This window comes from Manihot esculenta, chromosome 7 (genome assembly GCF_001659605.2).
Source record: "Manihot esculenta cultivar AM560-2 chromosome 7, M.esculenta_v8, whole genome shotgun sequence".
NCBI classification, from domain to species: Eukaryota; Viridiplantae; Streptophyta; class Magnoliopsida; order Malpighiales; family Euphorbiaceae; genus Manihot; species Manihot esculenta.
The window spans coordinates 10,091,299-10,106,531 of record NC_035167.2 but is presented as its reverse complement, the minus strand read 5'-3'; the positions used below and the strand labels follow the sequence as shown (position 1 = coordinate 10,106,531).

General features: G+C 41.2%; 1 protein-coding gene and 1 pseudogene across 6 annotated transcripts in view; both read left to right on the top strand.

Moving 5' to 3' along the window:
• Positions 1 to 15,233, top strand: part of LOC110618489 — a 150,636-nt gene that overhangs the window by 56,852 nt on the left and 78,551 nt on the right. The gene's annotated exons all lie outside the window — the stretch shown is intronic.
• On the top strand, positions 981 to 8,272 carry LOC110605194 (annotated as a pseudogene).

Genomic DNA, 15,233 nt, shown 5'->3' with positions numbered 1-15,233 from the left:
TTTTATATATACTACTATTTTTATTAAATAATATATCTATTATAAAATATTTATAATTATTACTATAAAATAAAATTTATTACTATAAAATCGTGAACAACTTATTTCACGATTAAATATTTATTTTCAATTTTAATTTTAAAAATTAACTAAAAATTATCTAAATATAAACGTTGAATTTGATATAAACATTAAATTTTTTCAATTAATTTAAAATAATAATAACAATACACGTAGTATGCGAGTTAAATTATTAAATTGTTACATAAATTATTATTATTTAAAAATTTATTAAAATTATACTAAAATTCAGCTAAACTATTAAATTACAACATAAATTATTAAATTTAAAAATTTATTAAAATTGCATCGAAATATAAAGATGGAGTCAATTAAATTAAAATTAAAAAAATAAAATAAAATAAAAATAAAAATAAAAATAAAGACAAAAAGTGAGATTTTTTAAGTTAATTAGCTTTTTCTTAATTATATTTATAATACATTATGCCATTGCTAGATATAATAGATATATTTTTAAAAGAATATATATTTGATAAAATAATGGTTTTTATTTCTTAATTTAAATATTTTAAAAACAATAAATAACTTATTAATATAAACAATAGTCTAATAACTATAATAATGTAGGAGCTTAAAAAAATTAATCAATGACATATATAATTTCACCTCATTTATTATTTTTTTTTTAAGAAAAACTAATGGAATGACATATACCTTTACAAAAAAATAAAAAAGAGAATATAAAATTTATGGGATTTAATACTATTTATTTGACTAATTAATTTAAAAAATAGCATCATACTATCATAATCTATCAAAATCAAGAATACCATTAAATAAATAGAAAAAATGTATTTGAAAAAAAAAAAAGAAAAAAAGAAAAAAAATCTATCAGAAGAGGAAGAGAAGACCATAGACCAGAAAGAAAACCATACTCTATCTGTAATTGAAAATTTAATCAGAACTAAAATTAAAAATACTTATTAATTTAAAATTTATCTAATTTATTACAAATGTCTCTCCAAAGATTCATCAAAACCAAAAATCCCCAATACACACACTTCCCCTGTTCTTCTTCCTCTGAATCTACTCCCAATTCTCACTCATCGCTACCAACTCTCTCTCTCTGTGAAGCGTTTTCACTCCCGATTAGCAAGGCTAAGGCTGTGACTTCGCCAAATGTGGGTAGAAAGGCCACTCCAGAGAGGAGGAAAGCGACTCCTGTGAGAGATCAAGGGTCTCCCCTTGATCGGCAGAAAGAAATCCGATGTTGTCTAGGAGTTTGGATTGTAGTGGTGGAGATAAGAGGAGTCTAGGATCTGAGTTGATGATGGTTAAGTCATTGCAGCCATCCGTGATGGTTGATGAGAGGAGGTTGAGCTTGGATTTAGGCAATGCTAAGCAAAACCCAGATGCCAATTCGGTGATTGAATATTCTCTTACTGGTGATTTCACTGTATCTGATAGCGATAGTGTTTCCTCTGGTAGCACTTCAGGATTGCATGAATTAGGTACTGGGTCTCGTGGCATTTTTATTTCTGCAAGGTTTTGGCAAGAAACAAATAGCAGGTTGAGGCGCTTGCAGGATCCAGGTTCACTATTACCAACTAGTCCTAATTCCAGAATGAGCATTTCATCAAAAACCAGTCAATCAAAAAGATTTGGTGTTGATGGTACAGTGACATCTCCCAGAACTATAGCTTCTTCAACTATTAGGGGAGCCACGAGGCCTGCCTCGCCTACTAAGCTTTGGACACCTACGGCTTCGTCTCCATCACGAGGGATTTCTAGTCCTTCAAGGGTGAGGCCCATGAGTAGTTATCCTGGTAGTGTACCTTCAATTCTTAGTTTCTCAGTTGATTTAAGGAGAGGGAAGATGGGGGAGGATCGAATTGTTGATGCACGTATGTTGAGGCTTCTGTACAACCGTTACTTGCAATGGCGGTTTGTAAATGCAAGGGCAGATGCTTCCTTCGTGTTGCATAGACTAAATGCAGAGGTATGGTATACACACTTTTCACTGTTTTCAGTCCATTGATTTTGGTTTCTCATCTATAGTAACTATATTTTTAACATTCCTGCTCAAACTTATCCAAATAACTTTTGTACACTTTTTTCATTTAGTAGTTTTTGCTAGCTATTTATAAACCCATCAATGTTCCTCTAAACAATCTATTCTGGACACTACAATGTCAATAGTAACATCTTGGCATAATGTAAATTTCTTACTTGTAGCTTCTAATATCAGTTTCTGGAAATGACAAACAAAGAACTGCATTTAACTGGAGCAACATCAATGCTATAATTTTAGGAAAGATGTTACACAGTTTCTATGATTTTTTTTTTGGGGATGGTAAAGATTTCTAAGGCTCAAGATTTAGCTAAACTGCCTAAGAATAGAGTTTAAGCTCTAGATATAGTCAAAAGTGAAATATATACTCAAGGCAATGTGTCTTCCCATCACCTAAAATGGAAAGAAAACAAACTGAACCTTAAAAGTAAGCTTGAGTTTGCATCATTAATCATAGTGAACAGGTATGAACATAGTTACCTAGACCATGGTACACTAAATTCCTGGTACGGGTACATGGTATGCTAATTAATGAAATATACGGTAAGTAGGGGGTAACCTTGATTGGTATTAGTGGTATGTTTAGTTAGTATGCCAATTTAATTTGGGAATGTAAATTATATTTACTCAATATAATATAATGTTTAAATAATTAAATATATGATTAATTAGTTGATAATATTTATATTTTCTAAAAAATTTTAAATTTTAACTAATAAAATAGCCAATTACACTCCCACGTCAACCTATTCCACTAACATGTAAATCAACTATCTTGCTTAAAACGTTTCAAAATGTATTCTCTTCTGTTTATTATTCTTTTGCTATAGCCTTTTTCCTTTCCTCCTCTTCTTCTTCTTGTGCCTGCATGCTGCTATTGCACACTTTCATATTTATTGATCTTTCTTCTTCCTTCCTTCCATATTTTCATTTCTTGTGGAACTTATAATTTTGGCAAACTGGATGGTGTCCCTAGCAATTTGGGACAGAAGACTATTGCGTTTCAAGATGCAGTACGTGGGTCACGGTTTCCAGGGGGTGAGAGAATCTAGTAATTATGGGTATGAACAAGCTTAATGAAGCGAAGCTCTACCTCGAAAATGACAAATGGCTTAGTTCATTTGCAGCAGGCCTACTAAGAGTCACTTGGTTATGTCTGTACTAGGCACATTTGGCTTTTTCATTTGTTATTCCCTTAGAAATTCAAATGAAAGAGTTAATAATTTTTTGTAGGGTGATCTAAGGTTAGTGAGCATAATTTAAACAATAAAGTGCTCCATTTATTTTAGTTGGGTCAAATTAAAGGCCATGTAAAACTAAGGTAGACTCAATATGACAAACGATAGTTACTTTAGCTTGTTTGAGGTTCAACAAAACGAAATCTACACGCTTAGTGCATGTTCAGACTTGTTTCTAAAAGTTGGTTTGGTTTTGAAGAAAATAATACTTTGCAGTGGATAACTTTTTCTCATAGTTGTTTCTCAGAACAAGTCCCTACGTTTACTTGTATATATTCCATTATTTAGACATGAAATGTTATTTTCAGTATTTCGAAAAGTTATTCCTGGAAGAGCACATGGAGAAAAATGAACTTTTATCCAAATGAGAAAGTTTCTTCTGTAAAATTTGCTCATTTGAGTTTATGCATGCATACATATATACATATACACATACATACTTGTATATATATATATATATTCCAAGCAAGCTTTTAAGCATTCAGAGTAGGTGAGGTCATATGCACCTGATTGATTTTCAACAGCAATTCTCTCTTTTGTCTAAATACTCATCTTTTGGTTTTGTGATCCGTTTCTTGTTCTTGCTTGTGTTTATTATATGAAGACATAGTTTTTAATTTGATATATTATTTGTACTGGTTTCTGCACCTGCAGCACTGTATGACTTTTGTTTGTTGGCAAACTGTAGAGAATAAATATGGACACAAAATTGAGTATTCTTACAGTTTTGGTATTGTTCTTTATTCCAGAAAATTTTGTGGAATGTATGGGTGACCATCTCAGAACTACAGCACTCTGTCATTCTTAAAAGGATCAAGTTACTGTTGCTGGGACAAAAGTTAAAGCTAACTTATATCCTCAAGGGACAAGTAAGATTTACAAACTCACTTTACTTTAATTGACTTCTAAATCCATTTAGAGCTTCTAGTAAATTGTCTCTGCTTAAAATTCAACTATCTATTAGCTTTTCTATTTCTATTGTAGGGTTAAATATTCATGTCAAATGTGATGATGGATAGAAAACATGTTTACCTGTTGAAAATAGTTGAAAAACATGACTTTTGTTATAAAGGAAAATAGTAGAAAACAATCTAAAGTTATTCTTCAAATCCTAGCTAAAATTTTGGAAAATGGGCACATTTATAAGCAAAATCTTGTTTTTTAGTTATTTTAAATAACTTTTTCAGCCAGTTTACTTTAAGAGAACACAGCCTTGTTGCATGTAAAATTGAGAATTAAGCATGTCTTTTGCATCACATTTGAAGTATGAATAAATGTTTGAAAAGAGATATCCATCAAGGTGAAGGCTTCAAAATTCATATATAGATAGGCCTGTGCAGCAGGGATTATAGATCCTCAATAGTGTGGCAAATTTGAAAGATCCCTTTTGACTTCTACCAGTCTTTTTGTTATAACTGGTTCTTTTATATATTTTCCAACTGTTTTTTGGAATTAGGAGGTTCAGTCTCTTCATATAATGATTGACGGAGATGGTTGTCATGTGGGTTTAAAAAGTAAGACTGAGGGAGGGAAGTAGAATAGGGGCAGGGGAGATGATTTACTCAACTGAGCCTCTAGTCCTTAGAGAGGACAATAAGTAAACAAAATCTTAGAGGAGAATTTCTTTAATTAGAGAGAATTTCTTGTATATTTTATAAAATATATATATTTTTTAATTTTTATGTTAAAAAATTTATTAGTTATTGTTGAATCCCACATCAGTTGTGGAAAAGGGGTAATGTGCCCCTTATATGGGTCATAGGCAATCCTCCCCTTGAGCTACCTTTTAGGGTGAGTTAGGCTTGGCCCAAATTTAACATGGTATCATAGCCTCCTCATCCGATGTTGGGCCTCCCATGAATATATCATGCACCAGTAAAATTCTGGGCGTGAGGGGGTGTATTGAATCCCACATCAGTTGTGGTGGTCTGTCTTCTTTTTTGAGAGTCTAGATGTAGCATGCTGGCTATTTTATGCTTTGTCGTTGTTGTCAACATTGCTAGTTTTTTGCTCATCTTTCAAACTATTGTTATTCGGTATTGATCAACAATAATTTGATGAGAGTTGTGTTTGATTGGTGATAGTAACGTTGGCGTCTCACGGTGCTTATTTTTTGTGATAGTTCCAATCGATGCACCGTAGATGTAGTTATAGATCAGAATAGGTGATTCGATTCATTGTTCAAATCAAATCAAAATAGATCCGATTTAAAACGGTTCAAAATGGTTTAGGTTTTTTAATAGTTTCAATTCAGTTTTAAAGTGTTTACAATTTTGATTTTTCATAATTATGGTGTTTCATGATTCCGGTTTTTCACAATTCCGATTCCATGATTCCCGTTTTTCACAATTCCGATTCCAATTATAAACGGTTAATCTAATTTCAATTTAGAAAAAAATTAAAATAAAAACTTAAATAAAATACAAAAAAGTAAATGTAAATCTTAAGTATTATTGAATATATATTTTATCAAATAAGAAAATTGTCAAATGGAACCGATCAATTTTAGTTATGAGTTTTGATAATTTGAGATCCAGAAAAATAGGGTTTTACAGAGGTTCTGTAAGCTTAGAGAAAAACTTAGACCTAGGGAAGAGTATTTTCCCTTTTATTTGTTTCCTATGTCTGCTAGTGACGTATAACAGACTGTCTGCTATTGGGCCACCTGTCCCTGCCATGTTGATACGGACGTATGAGGAAATCGGATCTCTGCTCCATGCGTAACGGCCTCTGATTTTCTCCGAGTGCGCATGCGGATGGACCCACGTGACGGATGGGTAGGCCTCCTTCATGGTTTTGGGTTGGGCCGGAAGGCAGAATAAGGACTGAGCCCAGAGAGGGTTTGTTCGTTGGGCCTGAAGAGCTGGGCCGGCCTGATTGAAGGATCTGACTGGAGCCCAGTCTTAAGGCTGAGCGGTTCGGACCTGGTTCTCGTGGATGACTTGGGGGCCCCAAGATAATGGGCTTATATTATGGGCCCGACCCTAGACCGGGGCGAAGAAATCCAGCGGTCATCAATTGCCCTTTTATCTTCTCGGCAGTTATTGCCCGACTGTCGAGGGGGTAAATACCAAGAATCATAATGACCGCGCCTGTTTAAGTACAGCTTGCCTCATAACACCCTTTCACCTTATTGTCATTTTGAATTCCGAATCCTCTCTGTCTCTTTCCATTTCTGGCTTTCCTCTGTTCTTCGTGCGCACTGCCCTCTTCGCTTTCCTGCCTCTATCTTCAGGGTACGCTTTCTTTCCTTTCCCATGAATAGCTTTTAAGGATCCTGACACCATTAGCCTGAAGTCTAACATCATCCCATCTCACATTAAAACCTCAGTCTCTGGATATATATTGATATCACCCCCTTTTCACTTTCGGGGCCCTCACTGGAATGAGAGGATCTTTCTTCCCGATCCACATATCTCTGGTATAATCGATCCTTAGAAAGACGTAAGCTTAGTTTTCTTTGCTAAACAGAAAGAGTATAGTTTATCCTTTCCCTTCTCTCCCTTCTTTAACGGGGTTTTCCAGTATTTCGAGATTGCTTCTCGAATGCGGACCCCTAATTTTATTCTCTTTATATCTTCTTTTGAGTCTGTCTATTTGAGCTGGGGTTTTGTACCCACAGGGCGTCTGTTCGTTATCTCCTTCAGGCTGGTCAAGGCGAGCCAGAGATTTTGTTACTTTGTCTCTCGTGGAGGTCTGTTTTAATCTTGCTTTTGTGATTTTTGTTGAGAATCACTCTGACTTGCCCCGATTTTGGATTTTTTGCAGCATCTGAGATGAAGATGGATCATATTAAGCCCCATAAGAGTCTTTCGCTACCTAGGGGGAGCCCGAACGCTGCCCTGGATGCCCTCCTAGTAGAGCGATCGGTGGGTGGGGCTACTAGACAGGTCGTCTGGCTGACCTCCCCCCTCAATTGCTACTTGAGCCCCAAAGCCGAGCTCTCGGGAGACTAAGTCTTCAAGGTTACGCAGCCGTAGCAAGTCGAGCTTGGAAGAGGCTTCAGGGGTCATTTCTGAACGGGCCGAGGACACTGGACTGGCGAAGGCGGAGCCTGTCTTTCCTCCCAAGGAGATTCCTGAAGTGAGGCCTAAAGCCCCCGCCCTTGGAGAGAGGGCTTCGGATAAGAAAATGGAGGTTATTCCGGCGGATGCTAATGAGGAGAGTGTCGCGGCGAAGGTTGGAAGCAAGTGTCCTGCAACTTTTGAAGCCTTTGCCCCGGCTCCGACTTCGAAGAAGTTCCGGGCTACTAGGAGGTCTGCTCTAGCTTTGCCTCCTTTCGAGAAGAAAAAGGAAACTTCTGTGGTGCCCCTGCTGTCCACTCCTGACTCAAACTCATAGAATAACATGATTTCTGAAGTTTATTGTGGGACACAGGACGCAGTTCACATGTAACATAAAGCAGTTCATGGTGGATTCATGTCAGGATTTCCTTGCTGGAGATGGTGAAGATGTTTAGCTTGCTGTTGATTTTGATGTAGAGCGCTTGTGTTATGAGAAACAGAGATCTGCCGCACTCAGTCAAGCTTCTGTTGGTGCTTTCAAACATGTGTTCCGTGATCTACCTGGGGTTTTAACTCGAAGACTTATGTTTTTCATGCGTGATATACACACAGCATATAATATCTCAGCTTGTTCAGATGTATCGTGAATCACACTTGGGCAACAGAATGCCTGCTTATGATGGAACAGTGAGCAATGCTTACGGGAATCAACTTGTTCAACTCTCCCATAATAACGAGACAGAGTTCAGCTGGAGTGCAGGGAGCGTCTAAGGGAGTATAAGGAGTCCGCCAAGCTAAAAGGAGATAGTGATGAGATTTAGATGATAATGCACCTTGGCATGTAAGTCTCTTAGGGACATTTTTTTCTTTCAGCCCGTGTAGATAACTAAAATAAGCTGTAACGTACTTTTCTTTTAATGAAATTTTGTTTTTATTTACTCTGCTTGTTTTTCGGGCTTCAACGGACTACTTATTCTGTTAAGCAGTTTGATCTGCCGAGGGTGAAAAACTTAAGACATGGGCTTTGTAATTTTTCCAAGAAATCAACTATGCCGCTTTTTCCCTTTTGCCCTCGAGCTCATCAGAACTAAAATTCTATTAATTGATTGAACCTTTTGACTCATAAATTTCTCCATTTTACTAAGGCATTTTTATCTGTAAGCTCTTTCCAAGCTGGACTAGCCTTAACCGTAAACTTAGTTTTTAACAGCGGGCAAAACTTTCAACTTACGAGTTTTTATGATTCAAGGACATCCTCATTTTTCTCTTATTACTTTTTTAATCATGAGCTCGGGCGCATAGTCTTTGCTTGATAATAATGAGTCAGATCATGTACCTTTTGAGGTGATGAGCAGGGCTGGCCTTTCGCTCTTAGTTTTGTTCTGATAGGAATTGAGCTCGGTCCTTTCTTTCACCTGGTTTTCTGAGTTCGTGCTTTCAGGTCTTAGATCGACATTATTGTCTTTCTCTTCTTAATTTTAGCTTTCAGGTATGTCCTGACCAGATCTTTTGCTGTTTGGACCTTCCTTCAGGTTTGTCGAGCTGGCATAGTGTCAGCAGCCTGCAATCCGAGTTCGAATTTAAACCTTCTGTTTTAGTATCTTTTTGAGGTCGGCACGGTGCTTTGCCTTTTTGGGCTATCGTGTGAGATCGGAATCTCCTCTCTTTAGGTCCTGAGCTCCTTTGGGAGGTCGGAGTCTTGTTTTTCATTGGTGATTCCGGGCTCCATCTTTCGTGTGAGATCGGAGCTGTGCTGTTTATGAGTTCTTTTTGCTCCGGGAGATCTTTTGGATTTCGCCGGCCGTTTTTGCTCCGGGAGATCTTTTGGATCCCACCGGCCGTTTTTACTCCGGGAGATCTCTTGGATCCCACCGGCCGTTTTTGCTCTGGGAGATCTCTTGGATCCCACCGGCCGTTTTTGATTTGGGAGATCTCTTGAATCCCACCGGCCGTTTTTGCTCCGGGAGATCTCTTGGATCCCACCGGCCGTTTTTGCTCCGGGAGATATTTTGGATCCCACCGGCCGTTTTTGCTCCTGGAGATCTCTTGGATCCCACCGGCCATTTTTGCTCCGGGAGATCTCTTGGATCCCACCGGCCGTTTTTGTGCCAGGAGATCTTGGGGATCCTGAACTTGTAGCTCCGGGAGATCTTGGGGATCGGACTTGTAGCTCCGGGAGATCTTGGGAATCCCGGTCTTCTACCTCCCTGAGGTCTCTATGTCTCAGAAGGTCTTCTGGAATCTGTTCTTTTCTTTTTCATAGAGAGTTACCACTCACAGTAATAAGGATAACATTGTTTTGCAAAAAATGGCGTTATTTCATTTATTCATGTTTTCAGAGTACAAGAATTTTCTTTTACGAATATACTAAGGGAAGTACCTCTTCAAGTGCTGGATATTCCAGGCATGGGGTTTGAGGTTTCCTTGCATGTCCTCAATTCGGTATATCCCTGGCTTGACCACTTTGGCTATTCTGAATAGACCCTCCCAGGTTTCTTAGGGTCAGGTCTCCCACCTTCAGGCTTTTTTCCTTGACCCTTTGGTTGTAATAATGGGCCGCCCTTTATTGATAAGCGGCAGTACGGACTTGAGCTTCCTCCCTGACTTCCTCCAGGGCGTCCAGGTTGCTTCTTAATTTGTCTTCGTTGGCGCTTTCGCTATTGAACTGGACTCAGTGCGTGGGGACTTGTAGTTCGACTGGGACTACGACCTCAGTGCCGAATGCGAGTGCAAAAGACGTTTCCTTAGTGGACGTCCTAGGGGTAGTTCGGAGTGCCCACAGGATGCTATTGAGCTCTTCCGCCCGGTTCGCCTTTGCCCCATCCAGTCGTTTTTTCAATCCCTGGAGAATAGCTCTGTTGGTGACCTCTGTTTGGCCGTTGATTTGAGGATGGGCTACTGAGGAGAACTTGTGCCAAATGCCCATGTTTGCCGTGAATGCTCTAAAGGCGCTGCAGTCAAATTGTCTGCCGTTGGCTGAGATGAGCACCCTCGGTATGCCAAACCTGCAGATGATGTTCCCCCACACAAAATCTATCATCTTGCGAGCTGTGATTGTGGGGATTGTCTCCGCCTTCGGCCATTTTGAGAAGTACTCCACAGCCACCACCACGAACTTTTTCTGTCCAATGGTCTTGGAAAAGGGTCCCAGGATATCTATTCCCCACTGCGAGAATGGCCACGAGCTAGATATGTTGGATTGAGGAGTGGCTGGGATACTGATGGCGATGGCAAACCTTTGGCATATGTCGCATCTTCGGACAAACTCTTCGGCCTCCTTTTTGACAGTGGGCCAGTAGTACCCTTGCCTGAATATTTTATTGGTCAGCGTTCCTGCTCCTTCATGAGCTCCACACATCTCCCTGTGTATCTCCTCCATCACCTTTATTGCTTCCTCCGGGGTCACACACCGGAGCCACGGACTGGATTTCCCCCTTCTGTACAAGGTCCCCCTCACTGCTTGGTAATTAGCGGCACGAGCTGCTATCTTTCTTGCTTCATCCTTGTCTTCAGGGAGCTTTCCTTTTTCCAGATATTCTAGATATGGGGTCATCCAGGTCCGGTTTTGTTCTACTTGCAACACAGTGGCTATTTTATTAAAAGCAGGCGTGCTGATACACTGTATGTATACTTCATCAGGGAGCTGTTCTAGTTCTTCCTTGGTCAACCGACTAAGCAGGTCTGCTTCTCCTCTCGAGGTATTCTTTGGTATTTGACGATGACTCCCCGACCCTTGAGCTCAGCTTCTATGGCTTTTACCTTTGCCAGGTAATTCTGCATGGTTGGGTCTCTGGCCTGATATGCCCCAGTTATCTGATTGATTACCAGCTGGGAGTCACTATTCACTTTGAGGTCGGTTGCCCCCACTTCCATTGCCACCAGCATCCCATTTATTAGGGCTTCATATTCTGCCATGTTCCTTGAATTCCAAGCGTAGGGCGTAGCAGACCTTAAATTCTTCAGGTCCCTTCAACATTATTCCAGCGCCACTGCCCCCGGTGCCTGACGCCCCATTCACGTACAGCTTCCAACAGAATTTCTGGGAGAACTGCCCTTCTGTCTCGTCCCCTTGTGCTCCAAAAGCCAGTTCGCCCTGTTCTTTTCATTCCTCATTAAATGAACACTCTGCTATGAAGTCAGTAAGGGCTTGAGATTTTATGGTGGTCCGAGGTCGGTACTCTAAGCAGTAGGAGCTGATTTCAATGGACCAGGTCAGCATCCGTCCTGATGTTTCCGGCCTATGAAGAATCTTCTTTAATGGCTGGTCTGTCATCACAACTTCTTGGTGGCTTTCGAGATAGACCCTAAATTTTCTGACTGCCAGCAACAAAGCATATGTTATTTTTTCAATGTTCAGGTATCTTACCTCGGCATCTTTAAGCACTTTGCTGACATAGAAAACAGGCTTCTGCTCTCCTCCTTCCACCCTTACCAACACAGCACTGACGGCTTGTTCTGAGGCTGACAAGTAAATCAGGAGCTCTTCTCCTTCCAACGGATTTCTGAGCACATGAGGCGAGCTAAGATAACTTTTGAGTTCTTTGAAAGCTTCTCGACAATCCTCGGTCCATTCGAAGTTCGACACTTTCCTCAACTTCTTAAAAAAGGGTAAGCATCTTTCTGCCGACCTCGACATGAAACGATTTAGCGCCACTACTCTGCCAGTTAACCTCTGGACATCCCTCACACAGGTCGGCTCAGGCATGTTCAAAATGGCTTCCACTTTCTCCGGATTAGGCTCGATGCCTTTCCCACTCACCTTGTATCCCAGGAACTTTCCTCCCCTTATGCAGAAAGTGCACTTTGCTAGGTTTAACTTCATTCTGTACTGCTCCAACACCTCAAATACCTCCCTCGGATCTACTAGGTGTTGCTGGAAAGTTGGGCTTTTTACCACCATGTCATCTACATAAACTTCTACGTTCCTGCCGATCTGGTTTTTGAAGATTTTATTCATCAATCTTTGGTATGTTGCCCCGGCATTCTTCAGCCCGAAGGGCATGGCCTTATAACAATAGGTCATGTCTTCTGTTATGAACGAGGTCTTTTCTTTATCCGACCTGTCCATTGGGATTTGGTGATAACCAGACACAGCATCCAAAGAAGACATATAATCAAAACTGGCCGTAGAGTCGACTATTTTATTAATATCAGGGAGGGGGTAACAATCTTTAGGGCATGCTTGATTAAGATCAGTGAAGTCTATACACATCCTATATTTGCCATTGGCTTTTTTAACTAATACAGGATTTGTTAGCTACTGCGGGTACATAACTTCCCTAATGAATCCAGCTTCTTCTAACCTTCGGACCTCCTCCCTGGTGGCCTGTTGTTTCTCCCTTCCTACTACCCTCTTCTTTTGCTTTACCGGTCTGGCCTCGGGGAGCACATTCAGCTTGTGCGTCATCACCTTGGGGTCAATCCCAAGCATGTCAGAAGGCTTCCGGGCGAAGCTCGATGGGTGACCTCGGATCAGGGCCATGACTTCAGTTTTTTGCTCTTCGGTGAGGCCGGCGTTGAGACTGAAGACTTTATCTGTCTCTGCTTCTGATAAGGGAAAAGTCTCCAGTTCCCCAACCGGTTCTGTCCTGGCCTCTCTCTTCTCGTCCCTGACCTCTAGAACCTCTGAGTCGAGCTTTTCTTCGGCCGAGCTCGGTTCTGCCACTGTGGCCAAGTACACTGCTCTCGCCTCCTCCTGGCTTCCTCGGACCACTCCCACTCCTGCTTCTGTTGATAATTTCATGGCCAGGTATCTGATGCTCGTGACGGCCTCGAAATCGAACAGTGCAGGTCTTCCCAGTATCGCATTATAGCTCAGGGGGAGTTTGACCACCAAGAACACCGCGTAATGAGTGCGAGTCCTTGGCGCCTCTCCTAGAGTGAGGGCCAGCTTCACCTTTCCCTCCACGGGTACTGGGACTCCTCCAATCCCCTTGACCGGTGCCTGATCCCAGACCAACTGCTCTTCAGGGATTCCCATCTGCTAGAAGACCCGGTACGACAGCAAGTTCACCTTGCTCCCATCATCCACTAGGATCTTCTTCACCCGGTAGTTGTGAATGACGGCTTCAATGACAAGAGCGTCGTCATGGGGCATCTAAACACCCTGAGCATCTTCTGGAGAGAAAGCGATGGTTACTGGAGAGTGCTCGACGACCTGCATAACTTCGGCGTTGCTGCTTTCTCCCTCTCGATCCCTTTTCTTCCCCCTTTGGCTCATCTGTCCTCTTGTGCCTCCAACAATCATGTTGATGGTCCCACTAGACCCATCATTCACTGGCCTTGCTTCCGCTCTCCTTGGCGCTTGGGCTGCCGGATTAGACTGAGGCCTCTGTCCCTCCGGTTTTTTCACGAAGTTCTTGAGGTGCCCCCTTTTTATCAGCCTTTCGATTTTTGTGATCAACTGGAAGCAGTTATGGTGTCGTGGCCATGCGTGCGATGATACTGTCAGTATTTGTCAGGATTTCGCTGGTCTGCTTCAGTTCCCAGGGTTCTGGACCATTGTAAGAATTCCTTGTCCTGGACGGCCATGAATACTTCGGCTCTAGAGGCATTGAGTGGGGTCGGCTTCTTTGGAACCCACGGAGGGAGGGGCTTCTGTTCCGAGACCCGCGGAGGGAGAGGTCTTTGGTCCCTTCGCTCCCAGGGTTGTCTGTAAGGCTCAGGCCTCTTGCCATGTCTCTTATCGTGCCTCTCCTGCCTTCTTTCCTCCGGGGCTTTCCCCATATCTGTCGCTCCCTTGGCGAACCTGCTTGTCACCAAAGCATCATCTTGCCTTATGTATTTTTCAGCCCGCTTCATCAGCTCGGCCAGTGAGGTTGGAGGCTTCCTGCTCAACGAGCCAAAGAACTCGAGCGAGGTCATCCCTTTCTGCATGGCCTCCACTGCTCTGCCCTCGTCCAGCTCGAGAATCTGCAAAGCCTCCGTATTGAAACGGGCAACGTATTCCCTGAGCGATTCATCCCCTCTCTGCCTGACTGTCTCCAGGTAGCTCTAGGGGTATAAACGAACCGAGCCGAGCCGAGTTTTGAAGAGCTCAAGTTTGGTTCGTTAAAATTTTTTCGAGCTCGAGCCGAATTCGAGCTTTACTCATTTCAAACTCGAGCCGAGTATTAAGAAGCTCAAGCTTGACTCGTTTAGCAAATGAGCTTAAACGAGTCGAGTTTTTATCGAGCTGAGTCGAGCTTTTATCGAGTTTAGTCTCGAATAGTTCACGAATAATTTAATTTATTTACATGTATAATGAGTTTTAGTTTAAAACTAAAATAATTTTAGTTAAATAAGTATATCTACAAATTAGCACGTAAACTTAAAAAGATGAGCTTTTAAATCTTAATGATCCAAATATATGCAAGTTTAAGAGTGTAACTAAACTATATAGAACTGAATTTTAAAAAATTTAGATTTGGCTCATGGAAGTATATGCAGGGTTTGAGTTTATTTCTCTTATGATAGTAATTTCAGTTTACTTAACGAGATTGTTCACGAGCCTATTCGCGAGTCTGCTCATGAACTCAGAAACGAGTTGAGCTTATGAGCCTTAACGAGCCGAATACTATGGAGCTCAAGCTTGGCTCGTTTACCAAACGAGCCTAAAAATTAAGCTCGAGCTTGACTCGTTTAGAAATAGAGTCGAGCTCGGTCGAGCTTTTATCGAATCGAACCTCGAATAGCTCACGAACGGTTTGGTTCATTTACACTCCTAGGTAGCTCGTCTTCCTATCTGCGGGCACCCCGGCAATGAACCGGCTGATGAAGCGAGTGGCCAGATCCCCAAAGCTCCTGATACTTCTGGTCTCAAGGCTGTTAAACCACGTCCGTGCTGGCCCCGAGAGCGTCGTTGGGAATACCTTGCACATCAAGGCATCTGACAAAGTCTGCAGCCTCATGAAAGTCTTG